Source organism: Protobothrops mucrosquamatus, unplaced genomic scaffold (genome assembly GCF_001527695.2).
Source record: "Protobothrops mucrosquamatus isolate PMUCROS unplaced genomic scaffold, P.Mucros_1.0 scaffold4929, whole genome shotgun sequence".
NCBI lineage: Eukaryota > Metazoa > Chordata > Lepidosauria > Squamata > Viperidae > Protobothrops > Protobothrops mucrosquamatus.
In genome coordinates, this window is record NW_015390813.1 from 76,448 (window position 1) to 96,083 (window position 19,636).

Below are 19,636 nucleotides of genomic sequence, written 5' to 3' on the forward strand. Positions count from 1 at the left end.
TCACGTATCACTGCATCTCCTCCATTTCGAGGGGGGACATGGCATACATTCTCGGTCATGGGAGTTTGGCTCCTGGCACCAGTTCGATGGAGCAGTCATTAGGTCTGTGAGGGGGTAGGGCATCACAGAAACCTTTTCAACTGTACATTTGTTTTCCTCATGTTATGTAGCAAAACAGAGAGGTTTGTCTCTCTTCTGCGTGACACTATGGCCAAATGGCAGTCACTTCCACAAGTTCACTGCATGGCCCAGGGACAAAGCCAAGACCCACTGAAAATAACGGCTGCTTCCAGGACACAGTCCCAAGGGCCAGGGATGCACGCCCTCCCCTCCTTCCCCAACATGAGGATCAGAAATCTTAAAAAGAAAGAGGAGGGTGTGAGGCGTGCAGGGACCCAGTAGGAGGGGGGGAAAGCCTGTGGAGACTCTGGGGTGGGAAAGAACTGGGCGACACAAGGGTTGGAAAACAGAGCACAGCATGGGGGAGGCCTAGAGATTTCCCTCTAAAACAGCCAACAGGCAAACCAGGGCCTGCACTAGGTCTCAAAGAGCTTCCCCCAACCTGAGGTAGCCAATGATCCACTTAGTGACTGACACATTCAATTAATGGCTGCATCAGAGAGATCAGGGTAGTTTAGGAAAGAAGTCTCACTTAACGGCTGTTGCAACATGCAACCATAATTGCAAGCCCCATTACATTTATATCTTGAGGACCTTTTCTACGCTGGCTGAGGAATTCTGGGCCTCAAAATCTGGAGGAAGCCAAGGTAGAAGAATGAAAACCCACATGTGGGAATTATATAATCAATATACAAAACTACCACCCAGAAGCCTTTTTGAGGAAATCCACAACTTCTACAAAAGGAAATATCCAGTAGCTGCTGCTGCCAACCAGAAATAGGTAGTTAGTCCTTTTCCATTTTCCTTTTCTCTCCACCTACAAGTCTAGTCCTGAGACATGTTTGAGTAAAAAGATTCAGACCACAATTCAAATAGTCAATTTCTCAACTACAGTTTCAATGGGAGATCACAAATGAATATCAAGCCTTTTCTAAATTCTTCAACTTTTGCCTCATGTGGATTTCCTCGTGTGCAATAAGGGAAGATTTATGAGTGAAGTAACATCCACAGACTGGACATTGAAAGGGTTTCTCTCTTGTGTGAGTCCTCTGGTGTTTCACAAGGCTGGAATTCTCACTGAAACCTTTCCCACAATCAGGACATTTAAAGGGTTTCTCTCCTGTGTGAGTCCTCTGGTGTATCACAAGGCTGGATTTGTGACTGAAACCTTTCCCACAATCAGAACATTCAAAGAGTTTCTCTCCTGTTTGAGTCCGGTGGTGTGTCACCAGGCTGGATTTGTGATTGAAACTTTTACCACAGATAGGACATTCAAAAGGTTTCTGTTCTGCGTGAATCCTCTGGTGTGTCATAAGGCTGGAATTCTCACTGAAACCTTTCCCACAATCAGGACATTCAAACAGTTTCTCTCCTGTGTGAGTCCTCTGGTGGGTCACCAGGTTGGAATTCTCACTGAAACTTTTCCCACAGATAGGACATTTAAAGGGTTTCTCTCCTGTGTGAATCCTCTGGTGTGACACAAGGCTGTAATTCTCACTGAAACCTTTCCCACAGTCAGGACATTCAAAGGGTTTCTCTCCTGTGTGAGTCCTCTGGTGTCTCACCAGGCTGGATTTCTGACTGAAACTTTTCCCACAATCAGGACATTCAAAGGGTTTCTCTCCTGTGTGAGTACTCTGATGTCTCACCAGGTTGGAATAGCAACTGAAACTTTTCCCACAATCAGGACATTCAAAGGGTTTCTCTCCTGTGTGAGTCCTCTGGTGTGTCACCAGGTGGGAATTCTCACTGAAACCTTTCCCACAATCAGAACATTCAAACGGTTTCTCTCCTGTGTGAGTCCTCTGGTGTGTCACCAGGTTGGAATAGCGACTGAAACTTTTTCCACAATAAGGACATTCAAAGGGTTTCTCTCCTGTGTGACTCCTCTGGTGTTTCACAAGGCTGGAATTCTCACTGAAACTTTTCCCACAATCAGGACATTCAAACGGTTTCTCTCCTGTGTGAGTCCTCTGGTGTCTCACCAGGTGGGAATTCTCACTGAAACCTTTCCCACAATCAGGACATTCAAAGGGTTTCTCTCCTGTGTGAATCCTCTGATGTATCACCAGCTGGGAATTCCAACTGAAACATTTCCCACAATCAGGACATTCAAAGTTTTTCTCTCCTGTGTGAGTCCTCTGGTGCATCACCAGCTTGGAAATCTGACTGAAACCTTTCCCACAATCAGGACATTCAAAGGGTTTCTCTCTTGTGTGAGTCCCCCCTGGTGTGTCACCAGACTGGAATTTTGGCTGTAACATTTCCCACAATCAGGACGTTCAAAGGGTTTCTCTCCTGGTGTCTCATGACATGGGAATTTCTAATGAAATTTTCACACAATCAGTACAGTCATAGGTTTTCTCCCTGCTGTGAAACTTCTGATGTATCACCACGTTGCCATGCTCACTAAAGCATTTACTGCACTAGAAGTGCTTTTATGGCTTTTCTCTTGTGTCCTCTTGTGCATAATCAGTTGTGATTTGGAATCCGTGCTTTTCCAATAATAGACTCACGTACGGAGCTTTTCCACAGCTGATATTCTTGAGGAAGTCAAAAATATGGACAATCCCTTGTTTAGTGGTGCTTTCATTCAAGCCGTTTTCTTCCTCACAGGGTGAGGCCTGCATGACTCTCTGCTCTACGTGACTTTCCAACAGACCTTTTCTTCCAACTGATTTCCAAATATTTCCCTCTTTTATTGAATGAAAAAGAATCTCCCTTCACTTTTCATGTAATGTATCCTTGAGTTCTGAATAATCTACTTATTCCAGTTTGAAATCTTTCTTGGTTTTCTCTGTTTTTTTCTAAGAGCTGCTAGAGGAGGAGGAGAATTGTGTGGTTTTCTGAAAGAAATGGAAAATATTTTGATTTCTGGCTTGATTTGCTTTCCTTTTCAATGTTGCTTGTTATTCTTAGCTGTCCTGAGGGTTCATCTTCCCATCCTCTTTTCTATAAGATTTAAAGAAAAGTGTAACTTAATTTTTATAAAAACTGTATACATTACAATAAAAAAGCAAACATGCCACAATGATAGAATAATCTTTTACATTGTTTATGATTCATCTGATACATGGAATACTACCGACATCCATGTTCAAATATCCATTCAATCAAATTCAGTTGTTGATTTGGGTAAAATTTCTTGTTGACTTCGGTCAATCACAAATCCTTAGCAATACAAAAGGTTATCATCAAATACATCTGGAAGTGTTGGGGATAGATTATATAATTCCAGATATACGCATAGAGAGAGAAATACAGATACACACTCCTACAAAAGTATATATGGAGAAAATCTATGTCTTTCAAGCTGAAAAATTGTCCCAAAATAGTTCACAATCAAAGCTTTTGAGCTAATTTTAGAGATGTGGCGGCTTTAACTGATGGATAACAGAATAATAGAGTTCGAAGGGACCTTGAAGGAAGAAGGAAGAATTTTAATGTTGGAAATGACAATAAATCAAAAAAAGATGTTGATAATAGCAATATATGCACCAAACAATAAAAAAGAAATATTTTATCAAAAACTACACAGGAAAATATTGGAAATTTAATATCAAAATATTTGTTTAGTAGGAGGCTTTAACGCAATTGTGAATGAAAAATTAGATTACAAAAGTAGTAAAATAGGAAAAAAAGGAAGAACTAGAAAGAGAGAGATTAAATTGAAAGATAAAAAGGACAAATATAGAAATTGGAAAGAGAGGCTCATAACTAAGTCAGAATATCAACAGTCATAATCCCACAGATGGTAGCTTCGCCCCATTGGCTCCTCAGCCAAGCGCGTACACCAAAGGTCTGGGGCACAAATGGACTTAAATGTGCTAATTGATACTAGATGCACCCGCTGCATTATTAGTCGGCAGTTTGCAATGAAAATGGGCATACGGGCAAAACAGCTTTCCGAACTGGTGAGGTTTGAGCAAGCCGATGGCTCCCTGATGGGAGGGACTCTTGTCACACAATTAACTGAGCCCTTACGCCTAGAAATAGGTGCACACTGGGAGTTTATTTGCTTCCTGGTGGCTCCAAAAATGACTGAGACAGTAATTCTAGGGTTAGCCTGGTTAGACAAATGGAAACCATTCATCTGGTGGGAGAAAGCAATGAGAACTGTGAGACTGCCTATAGGGCCTAATCCCCCTCTTGAGTCAACGGATGTTGCAGGGCACCTTAGGCCACCCAATGAGCGAGCGCACATGGCCGCCTCACCGCCTCCGTGCGAACCAGTCATCCCCAATGAATACCGGGACCTGGCAGAGGTTTTTAGTGAAAAAGAATGTGATGCCCTACCCCCTCACAGACCCAATGACTGCTCCATCGAACTGGTGCCAGGAGCCAAACTCCCACGACCGAGAATGTATGCTGTGTCCCCCCTCGAAATAGAGGGAAATTGCAGTATCTAGTACAATGGAAGGGATACTCGTTATCCGAAGCCACCTGGGTGAAATCCAGTGAAGTAAAGGCTAATAAATTGGTCAAAAGGTTTCATGTGAAACACCCCAACAAACCGAAAGATAACCCTTAACATATGCTTTGGTTTGCTTTACAGGATCTGTCCTTTTTGTAAGGGGGGCCCGGATGTCAATGCTGCAAATACTGTATATTCTTGCTTTGACAATATGCAGGTCTGGTATTTTTATAGTTAAATCAGGCAACAGTGAAAGCCCGGGGAAAAGAAACCAGAAGTAAATCACATCTTCCAAGTTAATTGGAAGATGTGAACCATGACCCCAAAATAGAGGCAGGGAAAAATGCTTGGAATGTATGTACAACGGAAAAGGATCCAGATCTAAGCATTTCCACCATGCCGTACTGACGTCTCTGTAACCTTAATAAATGCTTTTAGGAAAAAATATGCCTGAAAGTCCTTTTAAGTGTTTCGTTAATCAGACACATGACACAAATAGCCCGAGCCTGCAAAGATGAAGTGAGGAAAGCTAAGGCTCATAATAAACTAAGGCTTGTAACCAAAGTCAAAAATAACAAAAAAAGCTTCTTTCAACATGTAAAAAACAAGAAAAAAGTGAAGGAAATTATTGGTCCATTAGTGGGTGAAAGTGGCAAGAAGGTGACAAGGAATAGGGAGAAAGCAGAACTATTTAACTCGTTTTTTGCATCTGTCTTTACACAAAGGGAAAAAACAGAGCAACCTATCAAAAATAGTGCCATAAAAAACAGTATAGAAAGACAAGTTAAGATAGGCAAGAAAATGGTGAGAATTCTAGGACAATGATGGCGAACCTTTTAGAGACCGAGTGCCCAAACTGCAACCCAAAACCCACTTATTTATCGCCGGGTGCCAAGTGGGCATGGCCCACTGGATGGGCGTGGCTGTGGTGGTCATGGCAGACTGGGTGGGTGTGGCCAAGGTGGGCATGATCACCTCAATGTTACTCGTGGGGAGGGTCGCCTGTGGAGGCCGGGCAGGGTTGGGGGAGATCCAGGGGGTCCTGGCAGGTGGGGCGGTGGACAGGAGGCTCATCCTGCGGGGTGAGGTGAGGCAAGGCGAGGCAGGGCGGGGGTGCCATTATCACAGGGCAAGATGAGGCAGGGGCCGGGGTGGCTGCTGCCTGACACCATCAGCCCCTGCACACAGAGGCCAGCGAGCACATGGGTGCTGGGATGCATCCAGCCATGTGGGACTGCGGTGAGTTAACGGGCGGCTGGTTGAAGAGGGACAGTTGCCATCTCCAGGGCATAGAATGCGTGCCCACAGAAAGGGCTCTGAGTGCCACCTCTGGCATGCGTATCATAGGTTCGCCACCATTGTTCTAGGATGTCTGGCTCGAGGTCAGTAACCACCCCATCGTGGTTATCAGGGACGTTAAGCTTGTTCTTGTATAGTTCTTCTGTGTAATTTTGCCACCTCTTCTTAATCTCTTCTGCCTCTGTTAGGTCCCTGCCACTTTGGTCCTTTATCATGCCCATCTTTGCATGAAACGTTCCCTTCATATCTCCAATTTTCTTGAAGAGATCTCTGGTTCTCCCTATTCTATTCTCTGGAATTCTGCATTCAATTGGGTGTATCTTTCTCTTTCTCCCTTGGCTTTCACTTCCCTTCTTTCCTCAGCTATTTGCAAAGCTTCCTCAGACAGCCATTTTGCTTTCTTGCATTTCTTTTTCTTTGGGATGGTTTTAGTTGCTACCTCTTGTACAATGTTGCGAACCTCCGTCCATAGTTCTTCAGGCACTCTATCTATCAGATCTAATTCCTTAAATCTATTTGTCACCTCTACTGTACTGTATATTTTACTGTATATTCATCAGGGATATGATTTAGTTCATACCTGAGTGGCCTAGTGTTTTTCCCTACTTTTTTCAATTTAAGCCTAAATTTTGCAACGAGAAGCTCATGATCTGAACCACAGTCAGCTCCTGGTCTTGTTTTTACTGACTGTATAGAGCTTCTCTATCTTTGGCTGCAGAGCCAGCCTGTGTTCCCAACAGCTGAGTCTGGGGAATCTGAGGAGGAGGTGGAGGAGGCATTTGAAAGGCCATCAGGGTCAGAGGGAGGCTCTGATGAATTACAAGACTCACGGTTTGATGAAGAGCCTGGGCCCTCCAGTTGTGTTCCTGATGAATGAGTCAGACTTGGAGGACTCACACCTGATGGACATGCTGATTGATGCTCGTACACGCCGGCAATTAGCGAGAGCAGATCAGCAGCAGTCAATACGACAACTCCAGGGGAAAAGGAGAAGGCACTGAGAGGCAACGCCTTGGGACTGCTGTATAAAAAGGGAAGGTGTGGGCGGTACCGGCTGGTTGCTGAAGGCAACCGTTGCAAAGTACTTCATGGGATCATGTTCTGTTAGTCTTGCCGGTGACTACTTTTCTGTTTGCATCGTGTTTTGTGTGGACAATTTCCTACATTTGGATTGTGTTTTGCTGCTTTTGTTTCTGGACTATTTGGCAGATTTGTCACCCATATTAAAAAGGGGTTTGTTTTGTTTTAAGTCTCCAGCCTATTATCTCAACAGGGGTTTGGTCCTTGTGCCTTTAACAAGGACGGCTATAGGCTGGGATAGAACATTGATTTCTCTGTTGACTGTCTGGTGATGTCCATGTGTAGAGCTGTCTCTTGGGTTGTTGGAAAAGAGTGTTTGCTATGACCATCGTATTCTCTTGACAAAATTCTATCAGCCTGTGCCCTGTTTCATTTTGTACTCCAAGGCCAAACTTGCCTGTTATTCCATTTATCTTTTGGCTTCCTACTTTAGTATTTCAATCCCCCATGATGATAAGGACATCATTTTTTGGTGTTGATTCTATAAGGTGCTGTACGGCTTCATAGAACCGGTCAATTTCATCCTCTTCAGCACTAGTGGTTGTTCGCTGATTCCTAAGATGTCTATGTTCAGTCTTGTCATCTCTTGTTTGACCACGTCCAGTTTGCCTTGATTCATGGATCTTACATTCCCGGTTCCTGTGGAGAAAAGATCTTTAGAGCATCAGACTTTCCTTTCACCACCAGATGCATCCACAGCTGAGTGTCCTTTCGGCTTTGGCCCAGTCGCTTCATTCTTTCTGGCGCTACTAGTACTAGCCCTCTGCGCTTCCCCAGTAGCATATTGGACACTTTCCGACCTGAGGGGCTTATCTTCCAGCGTCATATCTTTTTGCCTTTTGGTACTGTCCATGGGATTTTCATGGCAAAGATACTGGAGTAGGTTGCCATTTCTTTCCCCAGTGGATCACATTTTGTCAGAACTCTCTGCTATGGCCTGTCCGTCTTGGGTGGTCCTGCATGGCATAGCTCATAGCTTCATTGAATTACGCAAGCCCCTTCGCCACAAGGCAGTAATCCATGAAAGGGGCCCCCTAAATTAAGAACGAATATACATCTGGTATTTTAATATAATTTTTTTGTTTTATTCTCTCCCATTCTAAAAGGAGTACATTCCTTATAGCATGGTGTTGAAAATATCTATGTATTTTATTTTTCCCATACCACATTAAATTAATTAATTATGATAAACTCATCACCTATAAAGATATTGATGGAAAAGTTAAAGATAGGCAAGATTTACAACAACAAGGTATTGACTTATCATGGTGGCCTTACTTACAAATTAAAACAAGAGATGAGAAAGATTTAAAGACAGTGGGATTTTATAAAGAACAGATAGAATTTGATCAAGTACTCTTGAAAACAGATGAAAACTTGATTAAGAAACTTTATAGATTTCTGCTAAAATGGAAGATGGAAGAAGAACAAGTAAAAGAAACAATGATAGTTTGGGCAAACAACTTTGGATATTCTATAGACTTGGAAGACTGGCAAAATTATGGGATAGAAATATTCAATTAACTAAAGCAATCTGATATAAAGAAAACTTGTATAAAATGTTTTATAGATGGCATATGATACCAGTAAAATTAGCGAAAATGTTTAAAAATACTTAAAATAACTGTTGGAAATGTAAACAAAAGCCAGGCACTTATTATCATATCTGGTGGGTATGCCCCAGTGCAAAGAAATATTGGTTTAAGATTCATGCATGGCTGGAAAAGATGACTAAAATACAGATAGAATTTAGGCCAGAATTGTTTCTGTTAGGAATACTAGAATCTAATTATGGGAAAGAGAACGAGTATTTAATATTATATATATTGACAGCTGCGAGAATAGCATTTGCCCAATACTGGAAAAACGAAGATGTACCATCTGATGAGATTATAATTAGGAAAATCCTAGAAATGGACAGATTAACGCTAGAGATTAAAGAGAAAGAAGACTCAGTCTATTATAAAACATAGGAAAACTTTTATCAATGGTTAGCAAAATGAGTTAATGAAAACTGAAACTTATTAAGATGATTGATTTTCTTTTCTGATTAATTGATATGTCTTATAATCTTTGCTATTTTTGTTCACCACAGGTACTTATTATTATATTAACCCTGTTGAATACTTGTACCTGGACGATAGTTTACTTGCTAAAGCATGGAATGTTATTGGGGGTAACCCCATTGTTGTACCCATTCCCACCCTAAACCCATCCCTGAACCCTATCCCGAATCCCACTACCCATAACAATCCTTGTTTTCCCCTACCCCGATAAAACTTAATAAAATATTGGGGCGAAAAAAGAACTAATATACATGAGGTTGAGATAGAATCCAATATTTGGGCTGACCATAATCTGATAAAGCTGAGTTGGACAGGAGTAAAGAAGAAATCAAGGTGGACATGGAATCAACTCTTATTAAAGGAGAAAGAATTTCAGAAAGAGCAGTAAAGGAAATGGAATTCTTTTTCAAAGAAAATAAAAAAGAAAACACTTCGCTCCAGTACATACGGGATACAGCCAAAGCATACTTCAGAGGATTAGCTATAACTTATACGGCTGAAAAGAATAAAGAGAAAAAGCCACAGTGTACAATGCTAAGGGAAGAGTTTAAAAAATTGGAGCTAGAACTTCAAAAAGATCCACAAAAAAAATCTTAAAAGACAAATGGAGATAATTAAACATAAACTAAACCTAATAAAGTAAGAAGAGTTGGCTCAACAAATCGGAAGAGCAAAACATTTTTTTTCAAAAATGCAAATAAACCGGGAAGATGGCTGGCTTATAAATTGAAAACAGAAAGAGAGAAAAAGTTGATAAACAAATTGCAAGATGAGAAGGGAGATGTGCAACTCCAAAATGAGGCAATAAAAATAGTTAAAGAATATTATGAAAAACTATTTGATATAGAAAAAAAAAATTCTCTGGAAAAAAAACAACACAATATATGGAAAAAGCCAATCTACCAAAAATTCCAGAAAACTTTAAAAACATGCTAAATGAAAAAATAACAATGATGGAACTGATGAAAGCTATAAAAAGACAAAAAAATGATAAAACTGCAAGACCGGATGGACTACCTGCAGAGTTCTATAAATGCTTTCAAGATACATTAATTCAGACAATATATCATAAACAAACAGCAAAGGTAATTGTAAATGGGGGCTACACAGGGAATTTTAACATAAAGAAAGGCAGAAGACAAGGATATCCCTTATCCCCATTGCTATTTATATTGACATTGGAAGTTTTGAAGAGGAACATCAGACAAGACCCAGAAATTAAAGGAATGGAGATTAAAGACAAAAGCTATAAATTACAAGCATTTGCAGATGACTTAGTATTTATCACAGAAGAACCATTGGAGACAACACCTAAACCAGGGATGTAAAAAATTAAATTAACTTCTTATAAAGAAAACTGATATAAAATGTTCTATAGATGGCATTTGCCACCTGCTAGATTAGCAAAAATCTTTAAAAATATGTCCAGTAAATGTTGGAAATGTAATCAAACACCTGGTTTGTATTACCATATGTGGTGGCCTTGTGTTAAAGAAAAAAAAATGGGGTCAAAAGACACACTTGGTTAGAAAAGATGTTAGGGAAACATGTAGATTTTAAACTTGAACTCTTTTTATTAGGTATAATATCAGAAAAATTTAATAAACCAAGTGTATATTTAACATTGCATGTATTAACAGCAGCAGGGATTGTATTTGCTCAGCACTGGAAGAATGAAGAAACACCACTAGACAAAGAGATAATCAAGAAGATATTGGACTGTGCTGAAATGGAGAGACTTACGTTGAGGATCAAAGAGAAAGAAGATACAGAATATTTTCAAACATGGAATTTATTTCCTCAATGGTTGGAGAAAAGGGGTATAGACACTAAGAATGTAACTTGTATTATTAAGCAAACAAATTGGACCAGACAACACGATGTTTATTAAGCACTAATCAAATGTAATAATAAAAAATTAAAGTTGGAAGGAACCTTGGAGGCTCAGGCAGAAGACCCTATTACTATTTCTGAAAATGGCTGTCCCGTCTCCTCTTAAAAACCTCCAGTGATGCAGCACTCACAACGTCTGGAGGGGAGCCATTCCCAAAGAATCAACCTTCACTTGAAGGAGACTTTTGAAATCTTCCCACCAGCAGAAAATCGCAGCCCCCAGTTTAACAGCCTGCAGCACCAGTGGACGTAAAAGTTGGGGAGGGAAGGGATTTGCAGCAGCAGCAGCTGAGATGCTTCAGCCCAGTTGCTTCTCTGCTTGGACGCCGTGGAGGAAACCAAACAGCCCCGCTTGCTCCCGGCTTCTCCTCCGACCTGCCCTCCACTCACCTTCCAGCTGCTGCTTCAATCTGGGAAGAGCACAAAATCCTCCCTACACACCATCTTCCTCCGATTAGTGATCAGGAAGAGGAAGTTCCTGGGCGCTTCCCCTCTCCTCCCGTCCTTTCTAGCAATATAGTACTCGATGGTTTTAACTCCTTTAAAGTCAACCACAGATGCCTCCTTCTGTATTGTCAGCTTGATAAGTACAGATGTTGCCTTTCTCCCCACGGATAGGAGGTGAAAAACACGCTTGTCTCGTCTCTGCCTAAGGCGTTTGCAGGATTTCCCCCCTGATTAAAAGCTATCAAGTCGTTTCTGACTTCTAGCAACTGACCTTTGCAATAGCCTTGTGAAATGTGATGCTAGTTAGATTAGATTAGAAGATTACTTATGTGCTGAGCCCCAAATGTTCATGACAGTTTTACACAATTATACAACCAGCTTTCCTAGGGGTGACTCTCAGTGGAGATCAAAAGCTTTCTATACCCGAAATCTTTATGATTTATTTAATGCGGCTCTCAAGGTTTTAGGATAGTGATGGCGAACCTTTTAGAGACTGAGTGCCCAAACTGCAACCCAAAACCCACTTATGCATTCTCCAGTGCCGGGTGGGTGTGGCCCATTGGGCGGGTGTGGTCCATTGGGCGGGCATGGCTGCAGTGGTAACGGCAGACTGGGTGGGACTAAAAAGTTCAATCAATCAATTCCAACTTTTGGAAGATCTTTTTTTTTTCCCCCCCAACAAGTTGAAACTGATTGATTGAACCTTTTTTTTTCCTTTCTGCACATGGTCACCCCAGTCCTAGGCCTTCAGCTGGGTTTTATAAAACCTTTTCACTTTAGGCCTCCGCTGCCATGTGCAAAAAAAAAAAAAAGGTTCAATCAGTCAATTTCAACTTATCGTGGGGAAAAAAAAGTTCTTGCAAAGTTGGAATTGATTGATTGAACTTTTTAATCCCACCCAGTCTGCCGTTACCACTGCAGCCATGCCCACCCAATGGGCCACACCCACCCAATGGGCCACACCCACCCGGCAGTAGACGATGCATGTGGGTTTTGGGTTGCAGTTTGGGCACTCAGTCTCTAAAAGGTTCACCATCACTGGCCTAGACATACCTAACTCTCTCAACTGTTTGTCATTTAGCGTCCAGACCATTTATGATCTTTCTCCTTCTCTGCACATTTTCTAGGGCCTCAACATGTGTTGAATCCTGGGACCAGAACGGGGTGCGGTATTCTAAATGTGGACACANGCACCAGTGGACGTAAAAGTTGGGGAGGGAAGGAAAATGCAGCAGCAGCAGCTGAGATGCTTCAGCCCAGTTGCTTCTCTGCTTGGACGCCGTGGAGGAAACCAAACAGCCCCGCTTGCTCCCGGCTTCTCCTCCGACCTGCCCTCCACTCACCTTCCAGCTGCTGCTTCAATCTGGGAAGAGCACAAAATCCTCCCTAAGGGCGAGGGGAGAGTCATTACAATCCAGAGAACAGAAAGCCTCCTTAACCAGGAAACAAACATGCCCCATAAATCCTCCCTACACACCCCTCTCCTCCCCTCCTTTCTAGCAATATAGTACTCGATGGTTTTAACTCCTTTAAAGTCAGCCACAGATGCCGCCTACTGTATTGTCAGCTTGATAAGCACAGATGTTGCCTTTTTCCCCACGGATAGGAGGCGAAAAACACGCTTGTCTCGTCTCTGCCTAAGGCGTTTGCACGATTTCCCCCCTGACTAAAAGCTATCAAGTCGTTTCTGACTTCTAGCAACTGACCTTTGCAATAGCCTTGTGAAATGTGATGCTAGTTAGATTAGATTAGAAGATTAGTTATGTGCTGAGCCCCAAATGTTCATGACAGTTTTACACAATTATACAACCAGCTTTCCTAGGGGTGACTCTCAGTGGAGATCAAAAGCTCTCTATACCCGAAATCTTTATGATTTATTTAATGCGGCTCTCAAGGGTTTAGGATAGTGATGGCGAACCTTTTAGAGACTGAGTGCCCAAACTGCAACCCAAAACCCACTTATGCATTCTCCAGTGCCGGGTGGGTGTGGCCCATTGGGCGGGTGTGGCCAATTGGGTGGGCGTGGCTGCAGTGGTAACGGCAGACTGGGTGGGACTAAAAAGTTCAATCAATCAATTGCAACTTTTGGAAGATCTTTTTTTTTTCCCCCCCAAGAAGTTGAAACTGACTGATTGAACCTTTTTTTTTCCTTTCTGCACATGGTCACCCCAGTCCTAGGCCTTCAGCTGGGTTTTATAAAACCTTTTCACTTTAGGCCTCCGCTGCCATGTGCAAAAAAAAAAAAAGGTTCAATCAGTCAATTTCAACTTATCGTGGGGAAAAAAAAGTTCTTGCAAAGTTGGAATTGATTGATTGAACTTTTTAATCCCACCCAGTCTGCCGTTACCACTGCACCCATGCCCACCCAATGGGCCACACCCACCCGGCACTAGACGATGCATGTGAGTTTTGGGTTGCAGTTTGGGCACTCAGTCTCTAAAAGGTTCACCATCACTGGCCTAGACATACCTAACTCTCTCAACTGTTTGTCATTTAGCGTCCAGACCATTTATGATCTTTCTCCTTCTCTGCACATTTTCTAGGGCCTCAACATGTGTTGAATCCTGGGACCAGAACGGGGTGCGGTATTCTAAATGTGGACACACCAGTGTGGTGTAAAGTGGTACTATCACTTCTTGTTGTCTTGACACTATCCCTCTGTTGATGCAACCTACGACTACATTGGCTTGGGAGGGAGGGGAAGCTGCAGCAGATTTCCTGCTCCTACCGGTCCACTAGGACAGGGCTTTTCAACCTTTTCACCCATTGTACCACTTTTAGGATATGGCAACATCCGAGTACCACCAGTCGCCTAGCAAGGTGTCAAAAACTTGATGACCAAAAAAAGGAAAAAAGTGATAAAGTACAGGTAGTCCTCGACTTACAACAGTTCGCTTAGTGACTGTTCGAAGTTATAATGGCACTGAAAAAAGTGCCCCCCAAGCTACAGCTGAGCAAGACACCTGCCTGCCCGCCCGGCTGCGCTCTTCCTCCTGTCCGAGGTTTTCATTGTTGTGAGCATTTCTGTTGAGGATTGGCAGCGGGGGTGGGGTGAGGGGGTGTTTGGTTTTTATTCCCGTCTGCTGGGTGGTTGCAGCAGGTTTTGGTCACTTCACAAGACCCTGGGACACTGTGACTGTCATAAATATGAATCAGTTGCCAAGCATCTGAATGTAAATCACAAGACCCTGGAGATGCTGCAACATTCCAGCTGATTGGCACTTCTTCTGGGCTCAGCAGAAGCACCAGGATCAGCGCTGAGCTCCTGACGCTTCCGCTGAGCCCTGACAGTCCCGAAGAAGTGCCGATCAGCTGGAAAGCGGCACTGATCCTGGCGCTTCCGCTGAGCCCTGACAGCCCTGCAGCTCCAGCCATCTCTTGCTCAGGCTTGTGCGGTGCTGCCACCGGTTCAACTCATTCCCCTCCCCTGCTACTTTTCTAGGATGGTTGCGTACCACCTGCCAGGTGCCAATGTACCACAGGTGGTACCCGAACCACTGGTTGAAAAGCCCTGCACTAGGACACCTAAATTCCTCTGTTGAGCCAGATATTACATATTCTATTCCTGTTCTTTTCGTTTTTCCTACCTAGGTATAGGACCTTAGTTTATTCACCACTGAGCTGCATTTTCTTGGCCCAATGCGCAAATGTGTCAAGATCCTTCTGGATCTTGAGCCCATCTTCTAAAGTATTGGCTCTTCCCCCATCTTGGTGTCATCTGCAAATTTCATTTGTTCCCCTTCTATCCCCTCCTCTAGATCATTTATGAATATGGTGAAGAGTCCTGGGCCCAAGACTGAACCTTGAGGTACCCCACTGTATGCTTCTCTCTATGTAGATGTAGTTCCATTGATGAATACCTGCTGAGTGTGGTTGGTCAGTCAATTGCGAATTCACATAGGGCTGCTTCTGTCTATCCCATGTTGTTCTATCTTACAAAAAAGTTAACTTGCGCTCTACCTGGTCAAATGTCTTGCTGACGTCCAAGTCTACTATCTCCAAAACATTTTGCAAATCCACTAATTAAGTTACTTCATCAAAAATGGCAATAATGCTTGTCTGGCATCACATTCTTAACAAACCCATTCTGGCTTGTTACAGCTGCCCATCATTTCTGTTTCTCCAGAAGCATTAGTGGAAACAGAAGTTTATTTTAATTAAACAACTTGTGAAATTCTCAGTCTTTTATAAGAAGAAATAAAATCGGGGGGACAGGACCCAGAAGAACCAAGAGGGTTCACAGGCACTTTCAAATGCCCTGAGTGCCTCACTCAGGACCAGCTTTCAGACTGAGCAGCCGACATATTCTTAAGTTAAAGGAATTAATTCCCAGTTTTTTCAAACATTTGTGTCTACTCATTGTCGCCATCCATGGGGACCTGAACTTCCATGATGTCTGTCGAATCTGGTTCAGAATTTGGAGAATCATCAGGGAAATCAGAGAGATCCTCTGTGATTCTTTGATTTTCAAAAGCTACAAACCGACTGGGAAAACAAATGGCTGTTTTAAAGGGAAACCATAGCTTAGTTGTCTGGTTTGAAATGTCCTAATTTCCCTCTGTCCGACTGGCAGTGATGGAGAAGACAATCGCTGAACCTGAGAAGGATGCCAATCCAAACATATCCAGTTAGCCGTTCTAATTTTTAAACTGTGCCTAATGAATTGCTGTATTTTCATTGAATTTAGGACTAGGGCAGATAGCAATGCAACAATAAATTAAGAGGCAGAAGCCTAACTGCAGCTCACGTCATCAGAGGCAGAGAGTGGCGGGACTGATGTATGACTGAAACCGACATTTTAAATTTATAAATGAGGAGGGAAGGGAAACTGAGTAAAACAGATTACTTAGAGATGAAGATTGCACAAGAGAAAGATTACAAGTTAACAATTGTATATATTAGAAACCCGCCGTATGTATCACTGAGCAAGAATTGGGTAATGAGCTTTACATTATCTTTTTATTATTAAATTCATTCATTATAAAACTTAATCACTGCCCATCTCACCATTTGAGGCAACTCTGAGCGACTTCCGCTGAACTAATGTCCATAGCAACACTGAAAATACCCATTTTTTCCCTTATCAGCAATGAAAACTTTTCAACTGTACATTTTTTTTTCTCATGTTAGGTAGCAAAACAGAGAGGTTTGTCTCTCTTCTGCGTGACAGTATGGCCAAAAAGCAGCCGCTTTCATAAGTCCACCGCATGGCCCAGGGACAAAGCCAGGGCCCACTGAAAATAACGGCTGCTTCCAGGACACAGTCCCAAGGGCCAGGGATGCATGCCCTCCCCTCCTTCCCCAACATGAGGATCAGAAATCTTAAAAAGAAAGAGGAGGGTGTGAGGCGTGCAGGGACCCAGTGGGAGGGGGGAAAAGCCTGTGGAGACCCTGGGGTGGGAAAGAACTGGGCGGCACAAGGGTTGGGAAACAGAGCACAAGGTGGGGGAGGCCTAGAGATGCCTACAACAATGTCTGGGCCTGCACTAGGCCTCGAAGAGTTTTCCCCAACCCTGAGGTAGCCAGTGTTCCACTTAGTGACTGACACATTCAATTAATGGCTGCATCAGAGAGATCAAGGTAGTTTAGGAAAGTAGTCTCACTTAACGGCCGTTGCAGCATGCAAGCATAATTGCAAGGCCCATGACAGTTATATCTTGAGGACCTTTTCTACGCTGGCTGAGGACTTCTGGGCCTCAAAATCTGGAGGAAACCAAGGCAGAAGACCTGAAACTCCACATGTGGGAATTATATTATCAATATACAAAACAACCACCCAGAAGCCTTTTTGAGGAAATCCACAACTTTTACAAAAGGAAATATCCAGTAGTTGCTGCTGCTAACCAAAAATTGGTAGTTAGCCCTTTTCCATTTTCCTTTTCTCTCCACCTACAAGTCTAGTCTTGAGACACGTTTGAGTAAACAGATTCAGACCACAATTCAAATAGTCAATTTCTCAATTACAGTTTCAATGGGAGATCACAAATGAATTTCAAGCCTTTTCTAAATTCTTCAACTTTTGCCTCATGTGGATTTCCTCGTGTGCAATAAGGGAAGATTTATGAGTGAAGTAACATCCACAGACTGGACATTGAAAGGGTTTCTCTCTTGTGTGAGTCCTCTGGTGTTTCACAAGGCTGGAATTCTCACTGAAACCTTTCCCACAATCAGGACATTTAAAGGGTTTCTCTCCTGTGTGAGTCCTCTGGTGTATCACAAGGCTGGAATTCTGATTGAAACTTTTCCCACAATCAGGACATTCAAAGGGTTTCTCTCCTGTGTGAATCCTCTGGTGTCTCACAAGGCTGGAATTCTCACTGAAATATTTCCCACAATCAGGACATTCAAAGGGTTTCTCTCCTGTGTGAGTCCTCTGGTGCATCACCAGGCTGGACTTGTTAGTGAAACTTTTCCCACAAGCTGGACATTCATACAGTTTCTCTCCTGTGTGAATCCTCTGGTGTCTCACAAGGCTGGAATTCTCACTGAAATATTTCCCACAATCAGGACATTCAAAGGGTTTCTCTCCTGTGTGAGTCCTCTGGTGTATCAGAAGGCTGGAATTCTGATTGAAACTTTTCCCACAATCAGGACATTCAAAGGGTTTCTCTCCTGTGTGAATCCTCTGGTGTCTCACAAGGCTGGAATTCTCACTGAAATCTTTCCCACAATCAGGACATTCAAAGGGTTTCTCTCCTGTGTGAGTCCTCTGGTGTTTCACAAGGCTGGAATTCTGACTGAAACCTTTCCCACAATCAGGACATTTAAAGGGTTTCTCTCCTGTGTGAGTCCTCTGGTGTTTCACACAGCTGGAATTGTGACTGAATCTTTTCCCACAATCTGGACATTCAAAGGGTTTCTCTCCTGTGTGAATCCTGTGATGTGTCACCAGGTTGGAATACCGACTGAAACATTTCCCACAATTAAAACATTCAAAGGGTTTCTCTCCTATGTGAGTCCTCTGGTGTGTCACAAGGCTATAATTCTTACTGAAACTTTTCCCACAATCAGGACATTCAAAGGGTTTCTCTCCTGTGTGAGTCCTCTGGTGTCTCACCAGACTGGACTTGTCATTGAAACTTTTCCCACAATCAGGACATTCAAAGGGTTTCTCTCCTGTGTGAGTCCTCTGGTGTCTCATGACATGGGAATTTCTAATGAAACTTTCACACAATCAGTACAGTCATAGGTTTTCTCCCTGCTGTGAATCCTCTGATGTATCACCACATTGCCATGCTCACTAAAGCATTTACTGCACTAGGAGTGCTTTTATGGCTTTTCTCTTGTGTGGGTCCTTCATTAACCACGATGGAGCTGTTCTGACTAAAGCTTTTGCCACAATTGGATGATTTGTATGGCTTTTCTCCGGTGTGGCTCCTCTTGTGCATAATCAGTTGTGATTTGCAATATGTGCTTCTCCAACAACAGACACAAGTACAGAGATTTTCCACAGCTGATATTCTTGAGGAAGTCAAAAATATGGACAATCCTTTGTTTAGTGGTGCTTTCATGCAATCCGATTTCTTCCTCACAGGGCGAGGCCTGCATTACTTTCTGCTCTACGTGACTTTCCTACTCACCTTTTCTTCCACTGACTTCCAGATATTTCCTTCTTTTAATGAATGAAAAATGATCTCCCTTCACTTTTCATGTAAGGTATCCTTGAGTTCTGAATAATCTACCTATTCCAGCTTGGAATCTTTCTTGATTTTCTCTCTTTTTTTCTAAGAGCTGCTGAAGGAGGAGGAGAATTGTGTGGTTTTCTGAAGGAAATGGAAAATATTTTGATTTGTGGCTCAGTTTGCTTTCCTTTTCATTGTTGCTTGTTATTCTTCACTGTCCAGAGTGCTTTTATTGCCATCCTCTATGTCTATAAGATTAAAAGAAAAGTGTCATTAAATGGTTACAGATGTGGAAAAATAAGAAAATATATATACATTACAATTGTAGCGCTACCTCTTTAGAGGCCGCCAATGCCCAGGCCCTCCCAGCCACAACCCCCCTTGTCCAGCCTTGCGGTAATGTTCTTTAGAGGTCGGTGAGATGTCTTACAACCGGAACTCATGCAGCATTGATGGGTGGCAGGCTCTTCTTGTTGAAGCAGGACTTTCAGGCACAAACTTAACCGGTCACAATGGTTGATGCCCCGAAGATGTATATAACAGCTCAGGGCTGCTTTAGCAGCAGGAGTAACAAGCCCCTGAGCAATCGTTCAGAGTCCGATGAAATGGGGGGGGGGGTAAACCCCGGCTCCAGATGGTAATAATAACAATGACGGCCAGTATGTTATGGCAATGGCTCATCCCCCAGGGCAACT

At 42.8% G+C, this 19,636-nt stretch overlaps 1 pseudogene; it reads right to left on the reverse strand.

Moving 5' to 3' along the window:
• Window positions 1-1,040: 1,040 nt before the first annotated feature.
• LOC107299447 lies at window positions 1,041-18,707 on the reverse strand (annotated as a pseudogene).
• Window positions 18,708-19,636: the final 929 nt, after the last annotated feature.